Below are 14,989 nucleotides of genomic sequence, written 5' to 3' on the forward strand. Positions count from 1 at the left end.
CTGCAGCTCCGAGCCCTGGAGATGTCAACACAGTGAGGGAATGGGTTGTGAGGGTGGGCCTTGGACACTTGCGATGCAGTGGCTTGAAGGACCAAGGTCTCATGGAAGTCGAAGAAATCAGCCTGGGTCAGGCAAGATTTCCTTGGGCTTAAAGGGAGGGTGACGGCCCTGGAGGTCCTACCCTACCAGCAATATTCACCCATGTGCTGCATGTTAAGTCACTCAGTTGTGTCTGACTCTGCGACCCCATGGACTGTAGCCCACCAGACTCATCTGTCCATGGGATTCTCCAGGCAAGAATAGTGGAGTGGATGGATGGCTATTTCCTCCCCTCTCCAGGGGAGGTGTGCTCTTCACCACTAGTGCCACCTGGGAAGCCCAAATTCACCCACATGAAGAGAGCAGTGAGTATGTCCCTGGAGGACCAGGCATGGGCTGTCTGGTTAATAAAAGAAGAGAAGGGACTGGGTTGGGGGATGCGGGTGCACCCTGAAAGTGCTCTGATGAATGGAGGAAGTTCCAGATGGGGAGGAGGGGATGCTTTGGCACTTGGTTTCTGACCAAGGGAATATCACTTCTCTGATATTCCTGAGTGAGGCTGGCAGCCACCAGCCTCCCCTGTTCTGCCTTCTGGGAGGGTCCATCATTTCTGATCATTGCTAATACCTGCTTCTGCCATGTGCCTGCCCAAGGGCTGAGCTGGGGGTACAGAGGTGACTGGACAGACATGACCTGTCTTCAGAGGGCACATGCTCTAGGAGGGACCAGACACCGGTATCTCAGAAAGACTTATGGGAGGCTGGCTAGGGGGCTCAGGGAGTGACACTAGCTGGCGGTCAGAGTTGCTTGGGGGTCCCAAGCTGCCAACAAGTCTGATTCCTCCATGAACCCCAGTTCCTCTCTCCCTAAAATGAGTGGCTGGATCACATGGTGTCAAAGAGTAAGGAGCCCAAAGGGACTTTCCTGAGGACTGCTGGCTACTTGAGCTCAGCCCAGCCACTCGATAATAAATGAAATAGACCCTATAACAGTTTATATGCCTGCTGGCTCAGGGCTGCTTGAGAGACCAGGGGTTCTGCATGAACCTGGGGGCAAGTGCTCTCTCATCCCCTCCAGGGACTGGGGAAGTGTCCCCTGTCCTGTGCCCTTGGCCCCTGACCCAGGGCCCTTTGCTTTGCAGAGGTCTGGGTGACTGGTGCTGCATCTGCCGCCCCCTCTCCTGCTGCTCACAAAGGCTGCTGCCCAGAGGCCCACACGCCTGTACCGTGGGTCCCCGCCAGGCCCTCAGCATCTAAACAGCCCAGCAGGTGGCTGGAAGCCTCCAGCAGTTCCCCATTGTTACCATGGTTACCAGGGTGCCGGAAGGTGGGGAGAAACCCTCTCCTCTACATCCGTCCCAGCAGTACCCCAATAGGCTTTGCCAGAACCTTCCAGCCCTGGGTGAGGCAGGGAGTGAGGGCCCAGTCTGATACACAGGCTTTGTGCATGTGTTTTGTGGTGTGTGTGTGTGGGGGGGGGACTATGGCAATCATGGCAGCTGAGGAGCTCAGGGCTCCCAAGGGAACTATGAGCAGGGGACAGGGTGGGGGCCTCCAGGGACCTGTCGGCTCCCTCTCCCCCATTCTGGATGCATGACCCAGCGCAGACCCACAGAGAAGCATCATCTGTTCTTTTGTTCTTGCCAAGGTCACGGGATGCCTGGAAAAAACCATTGCAAATCCCAACAAAGCAGTGCTCCCTTTCCACAGGAAAACAGGTGCTTTGACTCTCAGGTGCAGAGATGCCTACCTGTTTACACCCTCCCATGTCCCAGCCAGGGCACATCTTTCCTTTAAAGATGAGTAGCCTCAACAAACACATGAAAAGATGCTCAACATCACTCATTATCAGAGAAATGCAAATCAAAACCACAATGAGGTACCAATACACGCCAGTCAGGATGGCTGCTATCCAAAAGTCTACAAGCAATAAATGCTGGAGAGGGTGTGGAGAAAAGGGAACCCTCTTACACTGTTGGTGGGAATGCAAACTAGTACAGCCGCTATGGAAAACAGTGTGGAGATTTCTTAAAAAACTGGAAATAGAACTACCATATGACCCAGCAATACCACTTCTGGGCATACACACTGAGGAAACCAGATCTGAAAGAGACACGTGCACCCCAATGTTCATCGCAGCACTATTTATAATAGCCAGGACATGGAAGCAACCTAGATGCCCATCAGCAGACGAATGGATAAGGAAGCTGTGGTACATATACACCATGGAATATTACTCAGCCGTTAAAAAGAATTCATTTGAATCAGTTCTAATGAGATGGATGAAACTGGAGCCCATTATACAGAGTGAAGTAAGCCAGAAAGATAAAGAACATTACAGTATACTAACACATATATATGGAATTTAGAAAGATGGTAATGATAACCCTATATGCAAAACAGAACAAGAGACACAGATGTACAGAGCAGACTTTTGAACTCTGTGGGAGAAGGTGGGATGTTTCGAAAGAACAGCATGTATATTATCTGTGGTGAAACAGACCACCAGCCCAGGTGGGATGCATGAGTCAAGTGCTCGGGTCTGGTGGGCTGGGAAGACCCAGAGGAATCGGGTGGAGAGGGAGGTGGGATGGGGGACCGGGATGGGGAATACGTGTAACTCTATGGCTGATTCATACCAATGTATGACAAAACCCACTGAAAAATTAAAAAAAAAAAGATGAGTCGCCTCTTAGACTTCCCTGGTGGTCCAGTGGTTAAGACTCTGCCATGCAATACAGGGGATATGGGTTTGATCCCTGCTCAGGGAACTGAGAGCCCACGTGCCATGGAGCAACTAAGACTATGTACCACAGCTACTAAGCTATGCGATCCACAGCCCAAGCCACAACTAGAGAGCCTGGGCAATGCAACAGAAGATGCCGTGAGGATCCTGCATATGCCACAACAAAGATCAAAGGTCCCTCATGCTGCAACTAAGATCCAACACAGCTAAATAAATAAATAAATATCAGAAAGCATGGACATCACTTTGCTGACAAAGGTCCATATAGTGAAAGTTACAGTTTTTTCAGTAGTCATGTACAGATGTGAAAGCTGGACCACAAAGAAGGTTGAGTGCTGAAGAACTGATGCTTTCTAACTATGGTGCTGGAGAAGACTCTTGGGAGTCCCTTGGACAGCAAGGAGATCAAACCAGTCAATCTGAAAGAAAATCAACCCTGAATATTCATTGGAAGGACTAATGCTGAAGCTGAAGCTCCAATACTTTGGCCACCTGATGCAAAGAGCCAGTTCATTGGGAAAAACCTTGATGTTGGGAAAGATTGAAGGCAGGAGGAAAAGGGGACAACAGAGGATGAGATGTTTGGATGGTATCACTGATTCAATGGACATGAGTTTGAGCAAACTCTGGGAGATAGTAAAGGACTGGGAAGCCTGGTGTGCTGCAGTCCATGGGGTTGCAAAGAGTCAGATACAACTGAGTGACTGAACAACAACAACAAAAAATAAAGATGAGCAGCGCCTCGGACTTCCCTGGTCCAGTGGTTAAGACTGCGCTTTCAATGCAGGGGGCGTGGGCTCGACTCCTGGTTGGGGAACTAAGATCCCATGTGTTGCTTGATGTGGTCCCTACCAAAACAGACGAGCAGCCTCCAAGATCTTTCCTCAACCAACCCCACGCCATCTCATGAGGACTTCCCCCAGCCCCCCACACCACCGCTGCAACCGCCAGCCATCTCTGCACCTTCGTGTGTGGCTCTCCCTGCCCAGAAAGCCGCCCTGTCCTTTCCATCTTCAGTGAGAACCACAGCAGCTCCAGCCTCACCTCCTCCCTTCCTGACCACGTGGATGCACCTGTCCAGTCGTGTTGCGCCCACTGGGCCTACAGTCACTTCTGCTGTGGCCTAAGTGGCATCTCCACGGGTTGGAGCCCACGTCTCCTCCCCTGCTGACTGAGGGGCCTGACGGCAGTGGCCCTGTCTGTGCCCCTGTTTCTTGGGTCAGTGAAGGATGGGGTGGAGCACAGGCCGCACCTGCACAAGGTGAGGCTCAGGAGCAGGGTTGCTCCTACGAGCAACGAGAGTCCCTCGTGTTGTGACCTCAGGCCCAGGGTGGCGGATGGGTCTCATCTGAACAGGCCCTTTGTTTAGGACGTGGTCCACGTGTACCCCACAGGAGCTGCCCCAAGTGCCACCAGTAGTCTTTCCCAACCCAACTTTCAACCTTCGAGCTGAGGAGGAAGCATGACAGCCTCCCCGGAGCCCCTGTTGTGCCTCCGGCCGGGACACAGGAGGGTCAGGGCTATGTGTCCCTGCGGAAGGGGGCGGCATTTTGTTGGAATTTGCAACAATCCCTTTTCTGGGCATCCCGTGACCTTGGCAATAGCAGGGCAGAGATGGCTCCAGGCCTCCTGTACCGGGTGACAAAAAACACCTTCTTCTTGGTGAGAGACAAAGGCAACACTCCCCGGGGGGTGAGGGAGCTGCTGAGCAGAGGTGTAGGGGAGGGTGGGCCTCACGAGAAGGGGAGGGGATGCCACAGGTTCAGTCTCGAGGGACCAGCCTGTTCCTGAGTGGAGCACCTGCTTCTGTCACTCAGGACAGGTGAGAGAGTCAGCCTCCTGGCCAAGTGTCATCCCAGGAGGACTGGGGCATGGCTGCCATCAGCAACTCCCCACCCACGGCAGGAATCAAGCTGGATTTGGGATTCGAAGCTGATAAAAGCATAGCAGGTGGCCCAGTCGAGTGAGGGCTTCCCAAGTTCCAGAGCACTGAAGCAGCCCCAGGAAGCCCCGCTCATCAGAGCTTCCAATGGTCAAGGTGTGTATCCTTGGGTGTCACTTTACAAAGTGCAAATGGGAAAGTCTGCTGCAAACTTTGAGTGTTTCTCAGACCAGTGGCCGCTGAGCCCCAACAGGACTTGAGAGGGCTGTTTTCATTCTCCCTCTGTGATCCTAATGTGTGTCTCAGGGTTCAGGGCCTCCTGGCCCCTCTGGGGCCACCAGAGAAGACCCCTTCTCTGCAATCATGTCACATGCATCAGTGAGACTGCAAGGATGAGCCCCAGCCCCTCAGTTCATAGGCATCCCCAGAAATGTCCCTACTAGGACAGGACACAGAATCATCCACCATAGAAACCATCTTTTTTGTCTTCTTCTTCTGGAACTCCTATGATTCGAATGTTGGGGCGTTTCACATTGTCCCAGAGGTCCCTGAGGTTGTCCTCATTTCTTTTGATCCTTTTTTCTTTTTTCCTCTCTGCTTCATTTATTTCCACCATTTTATCTTCTACCTCACTTATTCTATCTTCTGTCTCCGTTATTCTACTCTTGGTTCCCTCCAGAGTGTTTTTGATCTCATTCATTGCATTATTCATTTTCAATTGACTCTTTTTTATTTCTTCTAGATCTTTATTAAACATTTCTTGCATCTTTTCAATCTTTGTCTCCAGGCTATTTATCTGTACCTCCATTTTGCTTTCAAGATTTTGGATCATTTTTATTATCATTATTCTAAATTCTTTTTCAGGTAGATTCCCTATCTCCTCCTCTTTTGTTTGACTTGGTGGGCCCTTTTCATGTTCCTTTACCTGTTGGGTATTTCTCTGCCTTTTCATCTTGTTTAGATTGCTGTGTCTGGAGTGGGCTTTCTGTATTCTGGAGGTCTGTGGTTCCTTTTTATTGTGGAGGTTTTACCCAGTGGGTGGGGTTAGACGATTGGCTTGTCAAGGTTTCCTGATTAGCGAAGCTTGCGTCAGTGTTCTGGTGTGCGGATCTTGATTTCTTCTCTTTGGATAGCAATGGAGTGCCCAGTAATGAGTTTTGAGATGGGTCTATGTGTTAGGTGTGACCTTGGGCAGTCTGTATGTTGACGTTCAGGGCAATGTTCCTGCGTTGCTGGAGAATTTGCGTGGTATGTCGTGCTCTAGAACTTATTGGCTCTTGGGTGGTGGTTGGAGAAACCATCTTTTATGAATGAACAAACTGAGGATGAGGCTGATGGACCCAGTTCACCAGAAGAGTGACTTTTCTTTCCACTGACCTGCTTGCCTTTCTCACTGTCTTGTCCTTCCTTCTATCATGGTCAGATTTCTCAGGAGCCTGGGCTTCCCAGGTGGTGTTAATGGTAAAGAGCCTGCCTGCCAATGCAGGAGATGTAAGAGACGCGGGTTCCACCCATGGGTTGGGAAGACCCCCTGGAGGGCATGGCAACCCACTCCAGTGTTCTTGCCTGGAGAATCCCATGGACAGAGGAGCCTGATGGGCTACAGTCCATGGGATTGCAAAGAGTTGGACATGACCGAAGTGACTTAGCATGCAGTTAGGCAGCAGAGTGCAAAGGTCAGGAGGGGGGGCATCAGCCCCCAACAGCCTGGGTTCAGATCCTGACTCTTTCCTGTTCATGCTCTGTGACCTGAGGACAATCACCTCAGTTTTTAGGGCCTATTTCTGCACCAGTAAAAGGGGGACAATATCAGCTCCTTAAACTGAAGTCGACATAGAACAGGGCAAAGAGGGTGGCACGTGCACTTGTTGTGGGGGTGGGGAGCTCCATCACCTCCGCTCCTGGTAGAGACTGGTCCCCGCAGCATGGGGCCCGCATGACGCAATGGACACCTCTCCCGCCCCTGTCTCCATTTCCTCCTGGGCTCCGGGGTAACCCAGGGTCTCCTCCTGTCCTGATCTTCATCTCCTCTCTTGAATCCTGCACTCAGGACCACTCCCTAGGCTACTTCTTCTGCCCCCTTCACTCTTGTCCCCACCTGCAGGGTGACCTGGTCCATTGCCCGGGCTGTGACAGGTGGGTGCTAGCGATAACGTTTGGCTTGAACCCCGTTTGAACCCAGGGCTCCCCATTCAATGCCCACAGCCAAACTGAAGGCTAAGGCACCTAACTTGGACCCAACGAGGCAGGGTCAGCAGGGTGCAGGCTAACGACACCCAGGGATGAAAGCCTGGGGTCCCAGGCTCCTCTCACCTTCCACATCCCACTGCCGCCCAGCTCCACAGAGGCTGTGCTTTGCTGCCTTCCTGTCTGTTCATTCTATTCATCGGCTCCAGACATATTCATGGGGTCCCGCTCTGTGCTAGATGCTGGGTCTACAGAAGCACCCAATACAGACAAGTCTCCCCTTAAGAAGACATGCGGTCTCCTCCACCACCATACCCGGTCTTCACCGCATGTCATAGACACATCTGCCTCCTCCATCCTGGCCTGGACATGTCACTGCCAGCTCCAAAGCTCCCACTCATCCAACGGCTGGTCTCTCAGACCCCAGTTCCTTCCCCCCCAACGACTCCCATAGGCACCTTCCACCTGTGCTTCCCCTGGATCTCGGCCATTGTCCAATGCACTCCGCCCCCACTGTCCTGCCTCCAGGGTCTTGCCCATGCAGGGTCCCCTCCCAGACAGTCCTTTCCCAGTTTTGCTGTCACAACCCTGCCTCCTTTCAAGGTCTGGGTCAAGGGTCAACCCCACTTGCCCTCATCTCTCCTCTCTTAGCAGAGGCATCTCTGATGGTTCCTGTTCTGTGGTTACTGCCTCCCCGTCCTGGCTCCTGGCCTCTAGAGGTGGAGGTGAGGTGGGTCTTGCTCACTCTTGGCCCTTCATATGTCTGCCGCAAAGGCCTTTCCCCATTGGAGGTATTACAGGTTTTAAACAATGTTTAATTCTAATTTACTTTTTAATCTGTGGATTCATCAGAATTTCCTTGTTCGAGTTATTTCTGAGTCTCCTCCATCCAGAAGGGGCAGGAAGGGCACTGTTTCCAGGGAGCCCCTGCCATCATGGGAATGCAACGTTCCCAGGCAGAATTCTAGCTCCTTCTGCCCTGGGCTGCATTTGACAGCTTGTGGACATCAGACTGGAGTCCGCTCTGAGAGATCGTAAAGCTGCTGAGGGATGGAAGATGAAAACATGCTGTGGTGCGGAGGGTGGGTGAGCTGGGGGCGGGGCTCTGCAGCCTCCTGGTGCCCACGGGCCACTGCACAGGTGGGCAGGCAGGCAGGAGGCCTGTCCTCCAGGAGGCCTGGGGTAGGGAGGACAGGGCGGGGCGTGTCCCTCCACTCACAGGGAGGCTGTGATCTGCACAGAGAGGTAAAGCCCTCCTCCCTCCATGACAGCCACCAGCTGGACTCTCCCAGTTCCTCTCCAGGAGCATAAGCCCCTCTGAGGAGCCTCATGTGGGCTCCTGAAATGACTCAGAGGGCGACCTGAGTCACTCTGATTGAGCCTTCCCGGGAGCCGCCTGGGCTCCAGGTAGGGTAAAGGTTTGTGCTCAGCCTGTGACTGGACACAGAGGCTGGGAAGTTGATGAGGGGCTTGCCCTATGCCAGGGACTGTTCTTATGCCTCTACTTGTGTCATTTCACCAAGCCTGAAAAAGGGAGATGCAAGCACAGGGTCAAGCAGTTGGGAGAGTGAGAGCTGAACACTCAGAGAGCTAATTCTTCCCCGGGAGCCACAGGCCAGGACCGCTGTGCTTGCGGACCAGATCCTGTATCTACGGGACCCAGAAGTTGCTCGCTCACTGGAGGAACTAGCCTGACGATGAACAGTTTGCTTGTTTGCTTTGAACCCGGTGTGGGGATCTGAGAAGGAGTAACATGCACTTGGCTTTCATCCGTTGAGTTGGATGATGGATCTCAGCTACTCAGCAGTTGGGCTGAAGATCCATGATCAAGTTAGGTGTGGAAAACACCCAATAGGTCTCAAGATCTTGGTAGAGAAAAGGCCCCCAAGTGGGTCTGCAGCACAACAGACATTCCCAGCCCATCTCTGCTTTCCCCCTTTTCCCAGTCCCATTTTATCTATACTCTGTGTGGCACCAAGACAGTCGTTTCTGCAAGCGCCTGTGTGCTGGAGTGAGAGGGAAGATGGGCTGCCTGCAAAAAGGAAGTTCAATGGAGAAGGGAGCCAGAGATGCGGGTGAACAGGTGTTGTGGCAAGGGACACATACAACCCCAGATGCCCCGGGTCTCCAGGGCTAACCACCTGATCACTTGGTGGAGCAGGGGGGGAACCTCCTGAGACTCCATTTTCCAGCTGATGATTAGAAAGTATGCGGGTGCAGTGCATGATCTGAGTGGGGGTGGCCGGGCCTGGAGTGCATCCCTTGGTGTAGAGACAGGAAGGCTGGCCCTGTCTCAGCCCTGTGGGATGTGGCCAAAGGTATGAAGACCCAGTAGCTGCTCACCTCCGACGGGAGGAAACTCACATTCCTGCCAAGGCCAGGCCGGATGGAAAGGCTTAAGCTCACCCCAGCAGTGATGGGATGACCAATCTAGTGATGTCCCCAGCTGGCCCCTTGTGTGCCCTCTGGGGGAGGCCCTGTCCCCTTTTCTCCTCTGCACTGGCTGAGCCAAGGACCACATCCCCTTAGAGTTGTCCAATGAAAGGGGGAACCTGCAGAGGCTAGGGGGCTGAGCGTGCTGGGCTTCCTGGTCATGAGAAAGGTGGCCTCCATATCCCTCGGGAGTGGGGGTTGAACCTGACCCTCCTGCACGTTGGAGGAGATGTATCTATAGGGGGTAAGGATTTCTGGCACTTGTGGATGGGCTGGAGCCTGGTGGGACAGGCAGGGAGCTGGTGCAGTGGGAAGAGAAGCCACATTCCTCATGACCTGGAGGCCGGGCCTGTCTCGCCACCTCTCTGTGCCTGGTTCCCATCCAGACCAATCAGCCTCCTTCACAGGGGGTGGGTTTATGGTTATTTACAAGGACCCGCAGCGAAGCAAGGTCAAAGCGCAGTGTCCCTTCTTCCCTTTTGTCTCACCCAGCGGCCATCTCTTTGATGACATCTTTGGGACGACAGGGCCCTGGCTCTGGGGCGCTTCCAGGCAATGCAGGATGCTGTGGCTGAGGGTTCTCCGCAGTTGGTGGCATCTCTGACTCCCAACAGCCCCAGTGACTCAGAAGCACCCATGGTGCTATTTCCCCACATGTGTCAGCATGACCTCACAAGTGCTTCCCGAAGGGCCACTGGATGGCACATCCATGGGGTGTTGGTTTCCTCCAGTGAGCAGAAAGAAATGCCTGGCTCAGATTGGCAGGAGGCACAGGGTCTGACACCTCTGAGTGACCTTGGAGAAGTCTCTGCCTTTGGGCTTCTGCTGATGCCTCCCAAGTGGAAGATGCTCAAGCTCCTTGCAGCTCTAGCATGCTCACCTCTATGAGGTGGGACCCCTAGCTGCTGGGAAGGGATGGAGGGGGGTGTCTCTGGCCCTGAAGACTGTCAGAGACAGTCTTCCCCAAATGCTGCCAGAAGTGCCACTGTTCTGCCTGTAATTCAGGGACTCCAGGAAATGACTCTGGGATCTTTGGTGATGTGAAGGTCATGGAGAAGTGGAGGTCAAGGACTAGAAACATGCTTCTTCCAGCCAGAGTCCTGGGAAACCACACATTCCCCCGGGTTCCAGAAGCGGAGGAGGCCTTCCTTTGCCACGAGTGGAGCTGCCTAGTTGCTATGGTCCCAGCACCAACAAACAGGAAAGTTGAGAGGAGGCCCCCTCCCTTACCGGAAAGTGCCAAACCAAAACTTGTACCACTCACTTCCTCCTGAATCATCTGGGGTTTAGAAGATCATTGAAGAAGGAAAGCCAGCCAGCGCCAAGGTGTGAAGCTTCTCAGTCTGCCCCACCCGAGCTTGCTCGCCCCTGTGTCCCTCAGCGCCGCGGCCCGTGACCCTCAGCAGACAAGAAACGAGCTGCCTGTGTCACACCTGTGTACAGTTGCTTTCGTGCTCATTCATCCCTGTCCAGGCACCACGTCCAGACTCAAAAGGGTCCGAGACCTGGTTTCACACTGCTCAAGACCCTTCCTCCCCATGCACTGGCTCAGCCCCCACATGGTCTGGCGGCCGGCGCAGCAGAAAGAGGTACAAGGAACTGGACCTCGGGTTTGCAGGGGAGCCTCCAGCAGGCTGCTTTCGAGGTAGGAACGCACTGCAGCTGGAACACCCTCAATGTCATTGAGGCCGGGCATGGGCTTGGAGAGTGTGCCCCATAGGCAGGACCTGGGTAGCCAATGCACTCTGGGCATCCCGTCATGACAGCTCAGGGGTAGGAGCCCAGGAAACACATGTGAGCCTGGGCTCTGCAGGGAGATCCACACACCAAACAACAATCGAGAGGGCAGACACGGCTCTCCACAGTCCCCAAACCCTGCAACGTGGGGCCTGAATGCGGTTCTGTTTTGCAGAGCAGGGGCTTGCTGTTGGCATTGAAAGGCGGATGGCATTTTTGAGGGGGAGGAGAAGTTGCAGAGAAAGGAGAAATCCTGAAATGACAGACAGTGGGACAGCTGTGGCCTGAACTTGGTGTTCCTGTGCCTCGGATGTGGATGTATTAATTTCCATAAATGCTAATAGCTCATTTCCCCAAGAGCTATTACTTATGTCATCTCCCCTTGGATGCGTTTCAACACAGGGCAGACAAATGAAAAAGGAAAGGACTGCCCCCACCAGTGGGTTTCCCGCTCCCCAACTCTGACCCCACCAGGTAGCTCAGGACTGTTCCCTAACATGGGCCCTCTAATTCAGGGTCAAGACCCCCTGCCTTCAGCCCACAACCAGGTCCCTACCATGCCAGGAGGCAAAGAAAGTTACCACCCCAAAAATGCTGAATCACAAAGTAAGCTGAGCAGGAAAGTGGGGGTGGGGTGGGGAGGGACATCATGGCCAGGGTGGAAGGCAGGATGCTAAGGGACTTCTCACCTGGAGACCCCCTGAGGCTGCTCTAGACAAAGTGTAGACCCCAAAGGAGCCCCTGGACAAATGCCAGGGTGAGCAGAGCCAGGGTAGGCTGCCTGGGTGACAGGGTGGAAAGGTGGGCAGGTACAGGACAGCCACTGCAGCAGGACGCGGTGCAGCAGCTGGGGCTCTGTGTCCTGCGTCCTGCGGGAGCAGCAGCAGGTAGGGGAGGTGGAGAGCTAAGAGAACCTGAAGATGGGGTAGGGGCAGAAGGACCCGGGTGGGGTGCTGTGTGCAGGTAGCCAGATGAACTGGTGCGGGAGGGGAGTGCCAAGGTCCTGGGGAGCAGGGCAAGGTGGAGAGAGGGCGCCCACGGGGAAACGTAGGGATTGGGAGCAGAGTGTGTGGGAAGATGGGGCTAGGGACCTGAAAGGAGAGGCAGGATGAGCCTTTGGGAGAGAGATGGGGAGGACTAGGACCAGGAGCGCTCCGATGGGGGAGTGCGCTGAGGCTGGAAGAGAGAATGGAAAGAGGGATGGGGGAGGGGGAGGCGAAGCTGCGGGAAAAGGAGGGGTCAGGGAGGGATGAAGTTAGGACAGGGGTCGGGATGGGAGCTAAAAGGTCGGGCAGGCTGGTAGACAGGGCAGGCAAAGAAGGGCGGAATGGGGGAAGGGATGTGATGGAGAAGGAGGTGAGCCGGCTGGAGAGGAGGTGAGGATGGAGGCGGGTGCGGGGACGCGCTGGGGACAAGGAGATGGAGAGTCAGCGCGGGCCTCGCGGTGCCCGCCGCCGCTCTCCCGGCGCACTGCAGGGGACTGCGCGGACGGCTGGGGTCTCCCCCTGCACTCACCTGGGGGCTCCAGCTCCGGATCCTCTATCCCGCTCCGGATCTTCCTTCCCGCCCTGCCCCTGCGACTTTAGCGCCCCCGAATCCCGCTCGCTCCACCAGGTTCCGCCCGCAGCATCTTCACCTCGTGGGACGCCCGGGGCCACTCCTCTTATAGATTCTCATTGGCTGTTCTTCACGCCAGTCATACTCTTATTGGCTGAGGGATCGCCGACCATGCAAATTAGGACGGGCCCGCCGCCACGCCGATTGGCTGGCGCTGCTGGAGCGGAGACCCTGGACTTGGGCTCTGATTGGTCCCTGCTTCCTGCTGACGCGGATGACGGAGAGCTGGTTCTTCCACTTCCAAGAGTCCTCCGGCTGGTGGAAGGGGATCGGGCGCCCCTTGGCCGGTCCTCGGCCCGCAGGGTCTGCGGCTCCGGTGGGGACCGGCCAGCGCCGGGCCTCTGGATCCGTCGTAGAGGCACTTCCTCAGAAGCCTGGGGCTCAACACCCGGGGGCGGGTGCGGCTGCTGCAGGCGCGTCTCCTAGGTAACGCTGCCCGCCACGGGCGGAACCACGTTGGCTGGCGCCGCGGGGGAGGTTGGACTCAGTCCAGAGGTTCAGGGGCCACCGAGAGGCCCGAGGCCTCGACCCGGAGTGTGTGTGGGGTGCTCCGTACGACTCTTCTTGGGGTCCGAGGCCTGAGGGGCGCGGCAACCTGGCGAGCGCGGGGCTGTGCATGGGTCGGTCGCATTTTCCTCCCCCTCTCCTTGACTTTTGGTGGCCCGGGTCGCCGGGTCCTGTAGGGTATCCGGGGCTTCTTGGGGCTCAACTTTTGTGCTTTTCCCGTAGACCCCGCACCCGCTGGCAGAGCTTCAGCTTCCGGCGATCGCGGTGCGGCAGGCTTGGGCTTTGCTGAGACCGCGGCATTGGCCCTCCCCTTTTCCCGTTTGGACCCCTGCTGGGGACCCCTGCTTTGCCTGTCCCTGCTGGGTAGCTGTCCCCTGCTCGTCCTGCCGACCCGACCCCGCGCCGCTGCCCAGTGGAGATCTGGAGACTCCCTGATCCTCGCGGGATTCCCTGCTTCGAAGGCCCTGCCTGCTTAAGGCCTACCCTGGAGTTGCTCCCGCCTTCCCCTCCGCTGTCCAGCCCGCCGACCTCCTGATCGCCTCCGAGCTCCCCACTTGGGCCGTTGTGCTCTTGAGACCCCCAGTGCTCAGTCTCCTGATGTCTTCTTCAGACCTTTGCACATTTCTTTCCATGTCTGTCTCTATAGAAGACAGATGCCTTCGCAGCCCTTCGCAGCCCTGGTCCTGCCTTCTCTGTCGCACTGTGTCATTTTGACTGAAGCACAGGTTGGAAGTCTCACAAGCTTGTGTAGTTGGGAAAGGTGTACTTTAGATGATTGTGCCTAGTCGCCGCCAGTTCCAAGCCGGGTCTCCATCACTGCTTCCTGCACCCTCCTCTCCTCTGTGACTTTCGTAGGTCACAACCACCTCCTTTGTGTGCTAACTTGTATCCTGTCTTTCTACCTCCCTTCAGATACATTCCTGGAGGGCAAGGAGGTTGTCTGCAGTGTTCTCCAGGGCCTGGCACTCGGTAGGTACCCAAAGAATACTCCTTGAAAGAGGAATTCCAGGCAGGGCTTAATTAGACTTCTGCTTCCTTTCAAAAATAAAGGCTGGGTGTTGGGGAGGGGGATGTTGCTTCCCAAGTGGTGCAGTTGGTAAAGAATCTGCCTGCCAATGCAGGAGATGTGGGTTTGACTCCAGGGTTAGGTAGATTCCCTGGAGTTGGAAATGGCAACCCACTCAGTATTGTTGCCTGGGAAATCTCATGGGCAGAGGAGACTGGCGGGTCACAAAGAGTTGGACACTACTGGCCACACACACACACACATGCACTTGGTGTCTACTCTCAAAAAAGCTCCTAAGCTTTCGGGGTTCAGGCAGGCCAGATCTCTTTCGTGTCTGGGAGGGAAGCTTCCTTGTGCCTGGGAAGTTCCTTGTGGCTCCTGTCCCTCCCTTTCCTTGGAGAACCACTGCTGATGAGACCTCAGCCCAGCTGACCTCTTCAGTGCCTGGGTCCCTCCTCTTCTCCATCCCCCCACCTTGCCCCAAAAAAGGAGACTGGGTTAGGCTTGTCTTCTGTGTGCTGCTCAGGCCTGCCCCCTAGTCTTTTCCCCACTGGATATTTAGATTCTTGAAGACAGGGTATTTGACAGTCCACTTCACCATACTAGGACAGAACAGGTGCTTGGTGAATATTTGTTGATCAGTTAGGTCTGCAGAAGCAAAGACCTCCAGGGAGCTTCAGAGGCCCCCCTCCTTTTGTAGGTGGGAGATAGATGCTGGGAGGGCAAGAGACTTTGCAGAAGTCAGAGAGGAGAGCAAGGATCAGCCCAGGCTCCTCGACCTCTTTGCTCTCACTTTGTCCTTGAGGGCTTCTCCTGGCCTTGGTGGGCAGAGGGGC

The 14,989-nt window shown here is 55.1% G+C and overlaps 2 protein-coding genes across 4 annotated transcripts in view; one reads left to right on the plus strand and one right to left on the minus strand.

Annotated features, from left to right (window-relative positions):
- KCNAB2 (potassium voltage-gated channel subfamily A regulatory beta subunit 2) overlaps positions 1-12,662 on the minus strand; it is a 97,238-nt gene extending 84,576 nt beyond the window's left edge. For all 3 annotated transcript variants that reach the window (XM_065936858.1, XM_065936856.1, XM_065936854.1), the window contains exon 1: positions 12,539-12,662. The gene's annotated coding sequence lies outside the window, so the exon portion shown is untranslated. The remainder of the gene's footprint in view (positions 1-12,538) is intronic.
- Positions 12,663-14,063: 1,401 nt separating this feature from the next.
- The window catches only part of NPHP4 (nephrocystin 4), a 137,749-nt gene continuing 136,823 nt past the window's right edge, over positions 14,064-14,989 (plus strand). Inside the window, exon 1 of the mRNA XM_065936860.1 lies at positions 14,064-14,116. The gene's annotated coding sequence lies outside the window, so the exon portion shown is untranslated. The remainder of the gene's footprint in view (positions 14,117-14,989) is intronic.

The sequence above is a fragment of the Muntiacus reevesi genome, chromosome 5 (genome assembly GCF_963930625.1).
Source record: "Muntiacus reevesi chromosome 5, mMunRee1.1, whole genome shotgun sequence".
Lineage (NCBI taxonomy): Eukaryota > Metazoa > Chordata > Mammalia > Artiodactyla > Cervidae > Muntiacus > Muntiacus reevesi.